Here is a 14,851-nt window from a genome sequence, read left to right on the forward strand (position 1 = left end):
AGGCAGGAGGAGACTGGCCGGCGCCTCCGCTGCAAGATGGAGGGGGGCTGTGGCCAGGAGGGCGCATCCTCCACAGGAGGTCTTGGCTCTCCTGCCATGCTGCCCACCCCACCCTCCACCCTCCTGGTAGGAGTCCTTCTCCCAGGCCCATATTTGCACAAATGCCTGCCTCACTGCTCACTGCAGAGCCCCAGCCAAGAGGCACTATTTTAAGATCCCTGGACGGGAACACTGTTGGTGGGAACAGACCCAGCCAGCAAGCTCCCAGTTCTCAAAAAAGGGAAAGGCCTCGGTGAATGGGCGGCCCCCGGGATGTACAGAGGGGGCACCACATCCACATGACCCTCTGCCCAGGCCACGTGCCAATGCCTCCTCCCCCACGGGGACCAATCAAAGAAGTGTGAGCTGGGGCAGGATTCTAAGAGGTGGGCTTGTGCTCGGGGACTGGGTGGCCGAGGCCTCCCTCCTGCCCAGCATCCACTCTTGAAAATGCCAAGTTTGTTTCTGGGTTGCATACTGACTTTGCGCTGTACCCAGTCTCTTGTTAATGCTCGCCGCCCATAGAACCTCAGGGATATCTTGTGTAGCTCCCACCAGAGTGGGAAACCCTTCCAAAGCACCTTTGCTGGACGCCTCCAGTACAGGGAGGTGATCTCTCTCCGAAGAGGCACACCCCACTTTTTAAAGCTCTAGTTGATGAGAATGATCATTAAAATTATAAACGTTTTCTCCCATTAGGCTAAAGTCCCCCCCACCACACCCCGTGATGCGACGTGGTATCATGGGAGCCTGCAGACTTCAGAAATGGTGGCTGGGCCCTACCACACCCCGTGATGCGACGTGGTATCGTGGTATCGTGGGAGCCTGCAGACTTCAGAAATGGTGGCTGGGCCCTTGCCCTGCCCCTCCGTACGTGACCATGTCCATGTCTTCTAACCTCAGTGAGCCTCAGTTTCCCCAGAGGGTTGTTAACATTGATTTGTCATAAAAATTATGACTTGCCTGGCATTTAATACTTGGCAAGTTTGGGCTGTTTTCCTTGTAACTTGGTTGGTTTTCGTGTGTGCCTGTTTGTTGTAGGGTGATTTGCGGGCGTATGTGCTATTTTTGGTTTTGATTGGGAAGACCCAGTGTAGACTAAGGTTTAAAGCACAAACATTGACCACAACAGCTGGGTTACCTTGGGCAAGTGACCTAACCTTTCTGAGCCCGTGTGTCCTCCTCAGAAGGAAGGGGGTTTCACGAGGTAAGTGCCTGTCACAGAGCGGTGCTCAGCGAATGGCCCTGCTGCTATTTTGTTGTACCCGTGGCTTTTAACACTGCTCAGTCAGGTTGCACAGAACAATTCTAGTCAGCACTTTTCTAGAATTTTCTAACTGCCAAATCCCAATAGTAGGATGGGTTGCCCTGGGAAAGAGTGAACTCCCTGTCAGCCGAAAAGACCGGAGGCCAGAAGACCGGCTGGGAGTGCTGTGAGGGAGATTCAAGAAGAGGAAAGGGTTGGACTGGTAGAGCTTTAATAGTTAGTTCCTCTCCAGCCCTGAGAGGCTGAAGCCTTATGTTCAAGGCCTCAGACCCCTATATAGGGCTGTTCTGCCTGCCTTGACTTACCCAGACCTGGGGCAGGAAAGAGCCCAAGAGGGCTCATGAGGGACATGGAATAAACAGCCTGTCCCCAGGACAGACGAGGCGCCGGCCCCCCTGCCCACCGGCATATCCTCCCCTCGGTCCCGGGGGATGTTTATACTCTGGTCGGAGTTTACGGGACATCTGGACTTACAAGATCCAGAGTTCTGGCTTTCCCCCCAGACCTGTCAGCCCCCCCGCTCTTGCAGGGTGGGTCTGTGTCTACTTTGGGTGGGAGGCTCCATTCTTCCAGCGGAAGCAGGAAGAGGGTACAGCATGAGAAATGTTCCCGTCAGCCCCCCAGAGTGTGGACCCCGTGGAGGAAGAAGCCTGGGCCATGGAGGACGGGAGAAGAAGGGGGTCCATGTCTTCTGGCTGTTTATAGGAGAGGAGTCCTGGGACGGGGAGAGGAGATTTCCTTTACAGCTTGGGTTCAAAGGCCTGCTCCCCGGAACCAAGCTAAAAATGGACGGTATTTATCAGTCTGCCTTACATGTTAGCTCCCGTCATTGCCGCAGCGGTGCTGTTTTTATTGCACTTGTTTGGTGTGTATCTGTATGGGTGCAAATTCAGGGGCGGAGTCTTGTATGTGTGTGCCTCTTTTTGTTATGGTTTTGAAGGTCTTACAGGCAGCCAATATGTCTAATTGATGCATGTGCTTCTCACTGCCTGTCTTGGGGACCTGTGACCAGGGCAGGTCTTGCTGAGGGAACAGCCACTCACAACCCACCCCTTGGGGTGACTGGCAGCATCACATCGCACTTCGGCAAGGAACCTTGATGACATAGCCAAGGCCTCCATCCCCATCCTTCCTCCCCCCAGAAAACAGCCTCAAAAACATACAGGCTCTGAGGCCTCCAGTGTATCCCAGCCCTGGCCTCCATGCAGAAGCTTGTCTCTGTGGCCTGAACCTGTTGAGAGATGATCTTGAGAAACCCGGGGATGGTTTAAGTAAGTTGTCTGGGAAACTGTAAGTTACAAATTATGGGCAGTGAGGACCCTTGAGAGTTCCTGAGGAGGGTTCATTCGTTTCATTGGACACAGATCTGTATTTGAGCATCTACTAGAGGCATACAGCAGTGAACAGCTAAACAGGTCCTGAGCTGATGCTCTTACAGAGGATGGCAGACATCACCATACTGGTACTTTAGGGTCAGCCTATGGTCGGTATAGGGACTCTTACTGGGCCCCTCTCCTTTCAGTCTCCTGTACCTCCTGCATCCTTGGGAACCGCAGGATCTCCTGGGAAGCCCATGACCTCAGCCCTCGGGGTGTGTGGAGGAAGGTACAATGTCTCCAGAATGTGATAGCTTGCCAAATTTCCATTGGAAGGTCAGTTCTCATAAATATTGTATTTGTGAGGAAAGAGGAAGAAATGGCTCATGTGGAGTCTGACCATTTCCAAAGTCTGGTTCCCAGGAAAGAAGCCTCCATAATTGTTTTTATGTTAGAAGACAGCTTCAAGGTTTCTGGTCTTGGGAGACAGAAATGGTCCAGCCCCAGGAACCAGGCAGATACGGCCGATCATCGCCCTGGTGGTAAGAGCGATACCTTTGGCGTGTGTATAGCACTTGACAGTTCACAAAGCACTTTTATATCTGACTTTATTTACTGTGTGTAACAACCCCATGTGAATATATAGATTTTACAAAAGAGGAAATTGAGGCCCAGGGAAGGGAAATAACCTGCCCATGGTCAAATAGCACAGAAAGGGGGCAGAGCTTAGGACGAAAGCCTGGGCCCCTGAGGCCACTTTTGACCACCACCCATGCTAACCTTTGCTCCAGCTTAGGAAAGGAGCATTGAAGCCAAGCAGCAATTACAGGGGGGCACCCTTGCCTGTCATTCGGCAATGTACACAGAGTGCCAAAGGTCATCCAAATGATTTCTGACATGGCCTCGCTGTGTTCTACGGATAAATCTACATTGGAGGGAAATGTGTTTGGCAAGAGGGCTTAGTGCCAGGGAGAATGTTTTCTGAGTCAGTTCCAGAGAAAATTCAAGGGTTGGGATCCCGATCTCTTTCTCTCCAGTAGTGTGTTCATGGAAAAGCTGGGCTGGTTTGGCTCTTCAATCTGGTGATCACATAGCTATCTATGTCTATAATTGTTGTCTTCCAGGTTGGGCTTCCCTTGCATTCTATCCCATTATCTCAACCACAGAGCTAGCTCTGACCTCGTCATTCCAGAATCACTTCCAAATCTTCTCAATTTTTAGACCATTTCTTACAGTCCCAGACTCAACAAGACCTTATTGGTCATTTTTCTGGCTTCTCAATGATGCTCCTATTCAATGCTCCTGAATCTCTTACTAGTATCTGCTTGTTTTAAATGTCTACCTCCCTTTCCTCTGCTGGTGACAAATTTGCTCTTTGAAAAATACACAGAACAAAGCTATTCCCTCTGCCCTATGACAAGGAGTATCAGTCAGGAGGGGCCATGTTGGGCTGCAGTAACAAACAGCCCCCAGATCTTGGAGGCTTAGCCCAGGGAAGGTGTCTTTCTCACAAGTTGGCTGCCGGGCATGCTCTGTTCGTCTGAATCACTCAGGGACACAGAGTGATGGACGCTTCATCATGACATTGACTTCCACAAAGGATCAGAGGTTTATAGGCAACAGATTTATAGAAGTCAAGAATGGGTTCTGGAGTCTCTATTCCAACCACTTATTTCCTTTGGGAAAATTCTTTCATCTCTTTAACTGTCCGTTTCTTATCTGTACAATGAGGAGGATGAGAAAGTAACCTACCTCCCAGATTTGCTGTGAGGTTAACTGAGAGGATGGATGTGAGTCCTCAGCCGAGTCTGGTTCATAGAAAGAGCCCAATAAATGTCAGCTATTATGTTGTTAACATAATGTTAAAGCAGGAAGTTAACTTAACAGTCACTACCATCTCCAGACAGCACAGCCCTGTTCTTTTCCTTGTTCCTCATATTGACCAATTTGAAGTCCTTCAAGAGTTAGAGTTCTTTTTGTTGTTTTATTTTCCACAAGTTATTTTCACATTATTTTTTGTGCACTTTATCTCACGAGAGAGGCCCTTATGTGTTCAAATCCAAGGGAGGAAGAGGTATACCTATGGGTCTTGCCAACCCCAAACTAGATTTACCCAGTTCAAGTTCCATTACCGAGTGCTTTTGTAGAGTACAGAGAAGGGAGGTCGAATTTTGAGAAGAATCCTTGCTTGAGACAAACCCAATGGCAGAGAGGCACAGAATGAAACTGCAGAATGTCAGCGTCTGAAGGGACTTTTAGAACAAGCAAGTCTTATCATCTCTTCTCTTTTCCAGACAGGGAGACTGGAATAGTACTTTACTGAATTCATAAAGATTTACTTTTAAAAATAAAGTCCAGCGAGGGAAAGAGACTGATACAATGTCACACAGCCATTCAGGGTCAGACTTGGGGCCAGAACTCACTTATTTTAATCCAAGTCTTTGGGCTCTCCACATACCCCATAAGGGGACAACACTCCTCACTATTGGGACAGGATGGGGTGCGGATGGGGGTAGGGGGTATCTCTTTGGAATTGTGGCTTTTCCTTGTTTCGCGGAGTTGTATTCCAGCGGAGTTGTAAAGTTAAGAACTTTATAAACATTACCTTATTAAGGCTTCTTGGAAACCCAAAGTCACAGCTCCTCTGGGTCATGGGACATGCGTTGAGCATCCAGTGAACAAACAGAGGGTAGCGTTACATTTTTCACTTCGTTTAGGAAACCTGGCTTCTAATTATAGGATTTGTTTAACAGTCCTGGGTGGTTTACGAAGGCTTGGAGTCAGCCTGCAGTCCCAAGGGCTGGCTGAAGAGTGTCAGATGGAAAGACATGGGTAGGGTGGGGGCTGGTGGGGTGGAGGCAGGGGGGGCCTCAGCAGCGGAGGGGAGAGATGAACACGCAAAACTTAAGCCAAGGCCTAGAGGGGACGTTAAAGTAATTTTCCTTAATCCCACCAACCAGGTTGCTCATAGTTGGAAATTGTCTCCAATAACTCCCCCCATCCCCCCGTTACCATAACCCTCACACACATAGGCAGTGAATATGATTTTGTTCTACAGCGAGCAGGTGAAGCAATGATCGCATTACTCTTGGGTTCCCGGTCAAATTGAGCCCCCTGCAATAGCAGTCATTGTTAGCACAAGCCCTCCTCCCTCTCCTGAAAAATAGGCTAGGGGCTAGCAGCTAGCTGGATCTCCATGTCTATTTAAATAAATAAATTTTAAGTAGGTTATTTTTTAAAACAATTCTTTACAAATTCTGTAAAGTACTAGTATGCTAATATATTATATTCCTTTAATACACACACAAAATAAAAATTAGAAATGATAGAAATAAAAACAGAAGTCTCTAGTGTTATATATAATTATAATAAATACATAACTAAGTCCCCATAGTTAAGCTCATTGTTTAAGGTGACAAGGGACTTATCTAAGGGGACTATAAGGGTGAGGAATGGGATCATTATGAAGCTGAAAGGCTCCCCATCTCATGCAGCCAAAGTTGGGGTCCAGGGATCTTGCCAAGCTGCTCCCAAGCCAAGACAACGAAGGCCTGGCCCATCTACTACACAGTTATGGCCCCCTCCTCACTCAGGGCTCCAATTCAGGCTCGGCCCAGGCCCCTGCCACTCAAGAAAATCCCTCCCATGTCCCAAGCCTCCCAATCCTCCCAGCACCTCCATTCCTGAGTTAGTACATGTGCTCTTGCGCACGTGCGCGCATACACACACACACACACACACCCCTCTAATGCTTTCTTAAAGCTAGGCCTATGGTTTCCAATATGGGGTATCATTCCAGGCTTAGGAAAAATATTAGGTTCTTCTATTTTTTACTTCTATCTTTCCTAATTTCTATTTTTTATCTATGTATTCACTGCCAGGTTCTATGTATTCACTGCCAGGTTCCTAATTTCTATTTTTTATCTATGTATTCTCCTCCCAGGTTCTCATCCTCCTCCTCCCTCTCTCCCAGGCTGCCTGGAGAAACCATCTATTGCTGGTGGGAGGACATATTGGTTATAACTTCTGTAGGGGGACAGAGGACAATATATCTCAGAATCACAAATGCATGCGACCTGTGATCCAACAACTGCTCTTCCAGGCCTTTGTCCGAAAGAGCCACCCCCCAAAACACACACACACACACACACACACACACACACACACACACACAGGTATGACACAGGTACCAGGACAGGCTTTGCAGCATTGTTACTAACAGGAAAGGCCCTGGCTGGTGTGGCTCAGGAGTTGAGTATCGACCCATGAACCAGGAGATTGAGATTTGATTCCGGTCAGGACACGTGCCTAGGTTTCGGGCTCCATTCCCTGTAAGGGGCATGCAGGAGGCAACCAATCGGTGTTTCTCTCAGTGATGTTTTTCTCTCTCTCTTCCTCTCTCTCTAAAATCAATAAAAATATATTTTAGCCCTAGCTGGTTTTGCTCAGTGGATAGAGCGTCGGCCAGCGGACTGAAGGGTTAGATTCCAGGCAAGGGCACATACCCAGGTTGTGGGCTCGATCCCCAGTAGGGGACGTGCAGGAGGCAGCCGATCAATGATTCTCTCTCATCATTGATGTTTCTATCTCCCTCCCCCTCTCCCTTCCTCTCTGAAATCAATAAAATAGATATATAGATGATATAGATATAGATATAGGTATAGATATAGTTATATAGATATTAATAAATGAATAAATAAATACATAAATGCCTGTCACTATATGAAGAAGATCATTGCATTCCCTCTCTTTTCCTCTTCTCTAGGTTGGGCCCAAGAGGCCTCACCTTCATGAGTCAACAGAGTCACCTAGAAGTGAGTCAGGCCTCACCCCTCCAAAGCAGAAGCAACCACGGCCAGTGTGTGTGGCTGTTTTCTCCGTCCTTTCCTCAGTAACCAGTTGTCCAACCCCATTGTGGTACTAACTGAGGCTCAGCTTGAGGTAATCCGTTACCCAATGTCCCCCAGTAAGTGATGGCAGGCAGTTGGTCATGGTTGGGAGAAGACAGTTATCTTTTTTTAAAAATGTTAGGGCAGCAAGAAAAACTAAAAGAACACAGTTGAGTGGGACAGCCTGTGGGGGAAAATGTATGGAGTGAGTTACCAGCGTGTGGCACAAGGTTCTAGCGTGCAGTCGTAACAGTGAGCACCACAGTGCTTGTTGAGTGGCTTGTGGATGGTGGGACTTCCAATCAGTGGGTGTTGGTTAGCCATGGCTGTCACCCTACAAGTTAAGGGAAAGGCCAGGGCTCTGACTCCCAACTCCTGATTTCTGAGGACAGTGCTGTTCTAGTACCCCAAGTTCATGTGCTTGGTGGTGTGCACTTTGCCAGCCACAAAATGACCAGGGGTGGGTGGTGGGTAGAGGGTGTTGGATTTAGGAGGGTGGTTTGGTGGATTGACAGAGCATCCATTCCAACCTACTCCTAGAATGCCTTCATTACTGCAGAGCCTAATAAGCTAAAAACATTTCCCAGACTCTCTCTGGTTCTGAATGAAGGTCATATCCCTGCTTCATCATTGTAGCTGACATCAAGCACTGCTATATGGGTTTTTTCACAGCAATGTTCCATTACTCATGTATGAGCTGAACTGTGTCCTCCCCATCCCAAATTCATATGTTGACGTTATAACCCCCTAATTTGGAAATAGGGCAGTTGCAGATACGATTAGTTCCAATGAGGTCATACTGAAGTAGGGTGGACTTAATCCAATATGATGGATGTCCTTATAAAAGGGGGAGATTTAGAGACAGACAGACATGGGGAGAAACCATGTAAACATAAGGCAGACAGCAGGCTGATGCATCTACAAGCCAAGGAACACCAGAGACTGCCAGCAAACCCCCAGAAGCTTCTAGAGAGGCCTGGGACAGCTTCCCCCGCACAGCCCTCAGAAAGACCCGAGGCTGCCACACCTCGATCCTGGAGTTCTTGCTTCCAGAACTGGCAGGCAGTCCATTGCTGTTGTTTGAGTCATGGAGTCTGTGGTACTTTGGCACGGCAGCCCTAAGACACTACTTAGAGCCATCGCTGGCTTTGTGGGTGTCGAAGGACAGTCATGACCATGGCGAGAATGGCTTCCTGGCCCCTGCACTCAGCACAGTATGGGTTCTCGAAGTCAGCAGCCGAGGGGCCCATTCTGACCCCAGCAGCTGCTCTAGAGGAACAGCTCAGTGGTGTGGCCGACCCAGTTCTGTCAGGGCCCTGCCTGGAGCTTCCCCCAGCCTTTCCAGCAAGTGTGTAGGCCCCCAGTTCCCTGTAGGAAATCCCTTTCTGCTTAAACTAACAGGAATGGTTTCCTACAACTGAACCCTGACAGGTCCCTCCTTGTCAAACAGCCCAGTGTTGAATTTTTAGTTTTGCACACTTGGCATATGGAAGTTTTAACAAAAATTAAACTGTCAAGGACCTGTTATGTGCCTTTTTAAAATGTGATAATTGCCTCTTTTCTGATAACGAACACAACAAATGCACAATGTGAATTAGGAAAAAAATCAAGTATAGATAACAACAATAGAATAAGCCAGAATTACCCAAGTTCCCACATTCTTTCAAATATCTAACTGCATTTTCACACACATGTGCAATCCTATGCACACACACACGTTACTGGGGTGTTCCTTTGCCTGGTTCACGTGCAATCCTATGCACACACACGTTACTGGGGTGTTCCTTTGCCTGGTTCAGGATGCCATTAGTGTGACTCAGTGGCCCCAAGAGTTCAGATGTTCAAGGCCCCTGTGCTGGTTACAGCAGGAGGTGAGACCTGCAGTGCAGCCGCTCTCTCCAAGGCTCTCACCACCTTCCTCTTATGCATCCAAGGGTCTCGGGTGGGGGCGGTGTCCAGTCCCATCTGGTGCCCTGGTGTTGTGTCATTGTGCTGACTGTGGTAGGTCATGAATGTCTGACCAGAAGCTGGCTTCGGTGAGTCATATCCAAGCTATGGGTCAAGTTCACAACTCCCAAGGCAGCCACAGAGGTGGAAGCTAATATTCTCCCTCAACTGGGGAAGGGCTCCAAGCCAACCAGCCAGGGCCCTTTAACGCAAGCTGTTCCTCTTCCTATCAGCACCTGAATGCCAGGGGTCACAGGGATTTGGACTGTACACACCATTGTGCCTCCCCCACACACACACACACTGCCATTCTTCCCCACTGACCAGAGAAAAGGCTTGTTGCGTCCTTTTCCCAAGACAGTGGGAGACCCACCCTCCCTGCCTTCCCCAGAGACACTGCCTTCAGGCACCCCACAGTGACTGTAGTGCCTGTCTGTGCCGTAGACTGAGGGTCAGACAAACTCAGCTTCCAGCAGGGCACCCGGCTTCACCCACACTTATCCCCACACACAGACACATCTTTTTTCTTAAAGTATGGTAAAAGACATAACATAAAATTGGCCATTTTAACCATTTTTAAGTGTACAATTAAGTACATTCACAGTGTCGTGCAGCCATCATCACTATTCGTTCCCAGAACTTTTTCAACATCCCAAATAGCAACTTTATTCCCCTCCCCCTTAGCTCCTGGCAACCATCATTCTCCTTTGTCTTTGTGATTTTGTCTATTCTAGACACTTCAGATGAGTGGAATTGTACAGTATTTGTCCTTTGTGTATGACTTATTTCACTTAGCATGTTTTCAAGGTTTATACATGTCCTTGCACGTACTAGAATTTATCCTTTTTATGGCTGAATAACATTCCATTGTACATATATATGTGTGTGTGTATATATATATATCATATTTTTTTAACCATTCATCATTGATGGACACTTGAATTATTTTCACATTTTGGCTATTATAAATAATGCTGCTATGAACATCAGTGTGCAAGTATCTAAGTAACTAGGAGGTTCTTCTTCCATTATTATTATTATTACTAGAGGCCCAGCACACGAAATCGTGGGCGGGTAGGGTCCCTATACCTAGCCTGCGATCAGGGCCATTTTCCGCCCACTCGCCAGTCCCTGGCCGCTGCTGCTGCCGCCAGCAACCCAATTCCCCTTGCAGGCCCTCATCCCACCCTGCCGCCACCGCCAGCCAGCGGGGTCCCCTCGCCGCCCCACCACCTCATAGCGACTGGCCGAGCAGTCGTTCTGGTCATTATACTCATGGTCTGGCCTTTTATTATATAGAATTATTGCCATCCTAATAGGATTGTAGTGACATTTCATTGTAATTTCACAGACACATGATTTTACTTAAATGGGATTAGACCATATATCTTCTTCTGTACCATGATTTTAACCTCATTCATATGCTATGCACAGCTTTCTATGGAATGATGTTTTGAGAAATTGGTTTGATTACAAATTATAAGTGTCTTCACTAATTGACTATTGCCTCTCAGAATCAAATTAAATCAATGAAACAAAAGTCTTATGCTCATCAAAGAAAACACATGAAGCTTGATTTTTAACTCAGAGCTTGTGGCCCTTTTTAATACATAACTGTCTCCCACTGGTCACCTCTGAGCTATGCCTTTTGGGTCAAATCGGTGTGAAGTCAGGGCTGGTGGTTGGGGAGAGGTTGGGAGTGAGAACATGAAGTGTGTACTGAAGTTCATAGAATCTCAGCACTAGGAGGGACTTGTAAGTTGTCATTCAGCCTCTGCTTGCATTCCTCCAGGAACAGAGAGCACACAACTTTATCAAGACAGCCCTTTAGTCCATTTCATCCTTGAGTAGCTCCACTGACTTACAAAGTCTTTTTTTCATTTTTAAGAGTTACCAATTTTGCCCAGCCGGTGTGGCTCAGTAGTTGAGCGTCAGCCTATGAACCAGGAGGTCACAGTTGAATTCCCGGTCAGGGTACATGCCCAGGTTTTCGGGCTTGATCCCCAGTAGTGGACATGTAGGAGGCAGGCAGTCAATGATTCTCTCTCATCATTGATGTTTCTATCTCTCTCCCTCTCCCTTCCTCCCTGAAATCAATAAAAAATACAGTTTAAAATAATTAAAATAAAAATTTTTAATTTAATTCAAAAAGAGTTATCAATTTCTTTTTTATTTAATTGAATTTATTGAGGTAACTGGTTAATAACATCATATCAGTTTCAGGTATACAATTCTATAATACAACATCTGTGTATTGCATTGTGTGCTCACCACCCTCAAAGTCCTTCTCATGTGGATCTGAACTCCATCTTCTTAAAGGTTCTAATTGTCCCGACGCAAGCTCTTCCTTGATCACCTGCAGGAGTGAGGCGTCTCTCCCAGGCCCCATGAGTCCCCTGTTCTTCAGGCCCCTCCTCTTTGGGGTCCCCTTGGCCCCTGACTGCACACACTGTCTGAAGACACAGAACTCACCACACACACTCTCATCCCCAGCTCCTAAGAAGAGCCCTCCCTTCGCCTCCCAAGACGCCTTACCCACACATACGAGGAGTATCAGTGACCTGTTTCCTCTGGGAATGGAGGGATTGCAAAGCTGCTTGCCACAGTCTGGAAAGAAAAGCCACTTCACACAGTGATTAATAAACCTAAAGCACTCATAACTCCCAAGAGGGGGTATGGGAGGAAATAAAAACGGCTTTGAAATGTTTGAGACAGATTTATGACACTGAGTCACAAATGGCTGCCATTAAGCTAGGCTTTTAAGATACTTTGGTGCCAGGACACCTCCTCTCCTAGGATGTCCTAGGGTCTGTCTCTGGGTGGCTTTAGTTCCTAGTCTTGACCTCTGATAATGAACTTTCTGATAACAGCCTGGCGGGGTTTAGCCAGGTCCAGAGTTTGGGGCATTGAAACGGTGGCTCTCAACACAACTTAGACTGGAAGTTTTTCTGTTTTTCCTTTCAATCTCGATGAAAACTCTCTGATGCTCATACAGTAGCAGAACTAACAGAAGCATAAGTTTCACAATCTCCAGAGTGAACTTTCCATAATCTTGATGGTTTTATTGGGGGGCTTCATCTTTGCCCTGGGATCTGTTGGTGGTGCCTGGAGTGTTAACCTGGCCCCCTGAGCGTGGTGGGGAGCGGGGTTCCACGCCTTCCCTGCCCATGGCCTTACACCCCGGGCTTGGGGGAAGAGGGGGGAGCCGTATGAATGGAATCCATCTCCTTGGTTCAGGAAGGAAAGGGATGACATGAATGGTGAGTCTGCTGTGTGTCAGCTCCAAGTCACAACACTTAACAACACCAGACGCTCACTGAGCACCTACGTTGAAGTGGGCCCTGGGCTAACCCTTCGTCAGCACAGTCTCACCTCTTGGTCACGGCAATCCTGAAAGGGGGTGCTGTTTCTCACCCCATTCTACAGAAGGGGAAATAAGGTTCACAGACATTAAGTAACTTTCCCAAGGCCCCCCTCCACCCGTGGGCAGTAGCAGAGCCCCTGCCTGACCCATCCCCAGGACAGCAGGGGCCGCCCCACCTGACCCTCAGAGCAATGCTGCAAGGCAGGCCTTGTTATCCCATTTCACAGAGGAGGAAGGTGAGGCCCAGAGCAACAGCTGACTGGCTGGGAGGCACAGGGCAGTAACGGGCTCACAGGCTCCCCCATCAGGAGGATTATTTCCTCAGAGGGAGGAAGAGGAGGTGAGGATGCCCTGCTAAACCGGGGCCTTGTGAGGTCAGGGACTGTGTCGGGTTGAGCATCCCACAACCCTCGTGGCCACTGGCCCCACACAGGATGGTACAACGTCCTGTGCTGGAGGGAATCCGGGCCCTGAGGGAGGAGAGGGAGGGGGCAGCCAGGAGCCAGGGGACCGGGAATTAGAATGTGAATGGAGGTAGCTATGGTCCAGCCCCCTGGCCACAGAAGGGAAGTTCTGAGCAACAAAGGGCAGGGATGGGGTAGCAGCCCTCGGCTCAGGGCGCGGCTGGCCACTGGGAGGAGCCCTCCTCCAGCCTCAGAGCAGCTGCTCCAATGCTAGCGGCTGCCCCTCCATAAACTGTCTTTCTGGCCATCTTGCACCAACCCTGTGGGAGGCCTGGGGGCACAGACCCTTCCCAGGGAGTTACACTCTCTGGAAGAGCTAGACAATGAGCAACTAACCCAGGAGATATGTGAAATATGGGCATATGTGGGGCAGTCTCGGAGGGCCACGAGCAGGGGCAGTAGTGGGTAATAATACAGCGGCTAGGCCAGGCCTCATCTAGAGGTGACTTTTGAGCTGAGACCAGAATCAGGAGGAGCCAGCTCTGGGGAAAGGGCACTTTTGGCAGAAAGAACTGCAAGTGCAAAGGCCCTCTGGCATGAAAGAAATACTAAGATAGCTCCAGGAGGCCAGTGGGGCTGAAGCGTGAGAAAGGAGGAGTATGGCAAGAGATGGGCATCTCCGACAACTAGGATGGTGGGGAAAAGAGAGACTGGGGTGTCTGGACTCAAACTCCTGTCCTGTGGCAGCGCCTCTATGACGAGGGCAAGCCTGTCCCTCCTGGGCCCCTGGCCTCCTTTGCACAATGATGGGGTTGGCCTGTCAGGGCCCCCGCTTTCTGGAGAGTGGGTTTGCTTCCTCATGGTCCCCAGTCCCTTGCCATGACCACCACCCTCTAGGCCCCAGGAGCCAGAACTAATGTCTTCCTGGCTAAAGGTTCCCAGAAAACCTCAGCACTCCCACTCCAGGCCTGGGACACAGGGACGGAGAGGAAGAAGGAAATTCTCACACACACAGCTTACTCCCAAGGCTTTGCTCATGTTCCCAGGCTGACAACTGGCAACCCTCAGAACTCTGGCCCCCACCCCCTTCCTCCTCCTCCTCTCCCTGCCTCCCTCTCTCCCCTGGCCCCCCTTCTTGGGCTTAATGACTTCCACATGGGCCTCTGGCAGCTGGAGCCAAGCCTCCCAGCATTGTCTGAAATCTCCAAATTTAGAAGAAATATGAAAATTGTCAACCACTCCTTCCTTAGGGGGTAAAAGCAACATTCGGCACCGGGGGCAGGTCAAGGCGAGGCGGTCACGTGGCGGGCGCCTGGGCCAATCGGGGGCCCCGGGAGGGCTCAACACCCGCCTTGCCCCAACACTGGGCTTGCCTCTTCAGCTCATATAAGGTAAAAGGCAGAGGGCCTCTGGCCAGGGAGCAGAGAGCAAGGGGCTGGGGGCCTAGTGCCCCTGCAGCAGTGAGAGGTGCCAGAGTCCCAGTGAAGTTAGTTGAGAAGCAGTGACATCCTCAAAGATCCCCCAAATGGCTGACCCCCATCTCTGGGCCACAAGGAGCCACACCTGGACCAGACACAGGAGAGGTAAGCACCAGTGGCAGATGTGGGGGGGGGGGGGGGGCATCC

The 14,851-nt window shown here is 49.2% G+C and overlaps 1 protein-coding gene across 2 annotated transcripts in view; it reads left to right on the top strand.

Moving 5' to 3' along the window:
* Positions 1-14,631: 14,631 nt before the first annotated feature.
* The window catches only part of LOC106726815, a 19,812-nt gene continuing 19,592 nt past the window's right edge, over positions 14,632-14,851 (top strand). For both annotated transcript variants that reach the window (XR_001362921.1, XR_001362920.1), the window contains exon 1: positions 14,632-14,809. The gene's annotated coding sequence lies outside the window, so the exon portion shown is untranslated. The remainder of the gene's footprint in view (positions 14,810-14,851) is intronic.

Source organism: Myotis brandtii, unplaced genomic scaffold (assembly GCF_000412655.1).
Source record: "Myotis brandtii unplaced genomic scaffold, ASM41265v1 scaffold32, whole genome shotgun sequence".
NCBI lineage: Eukaryota > Metazoa > Chordata > Mammalia > Chiroptera > Vespertilionidae > Myotis > Myotis brandtii.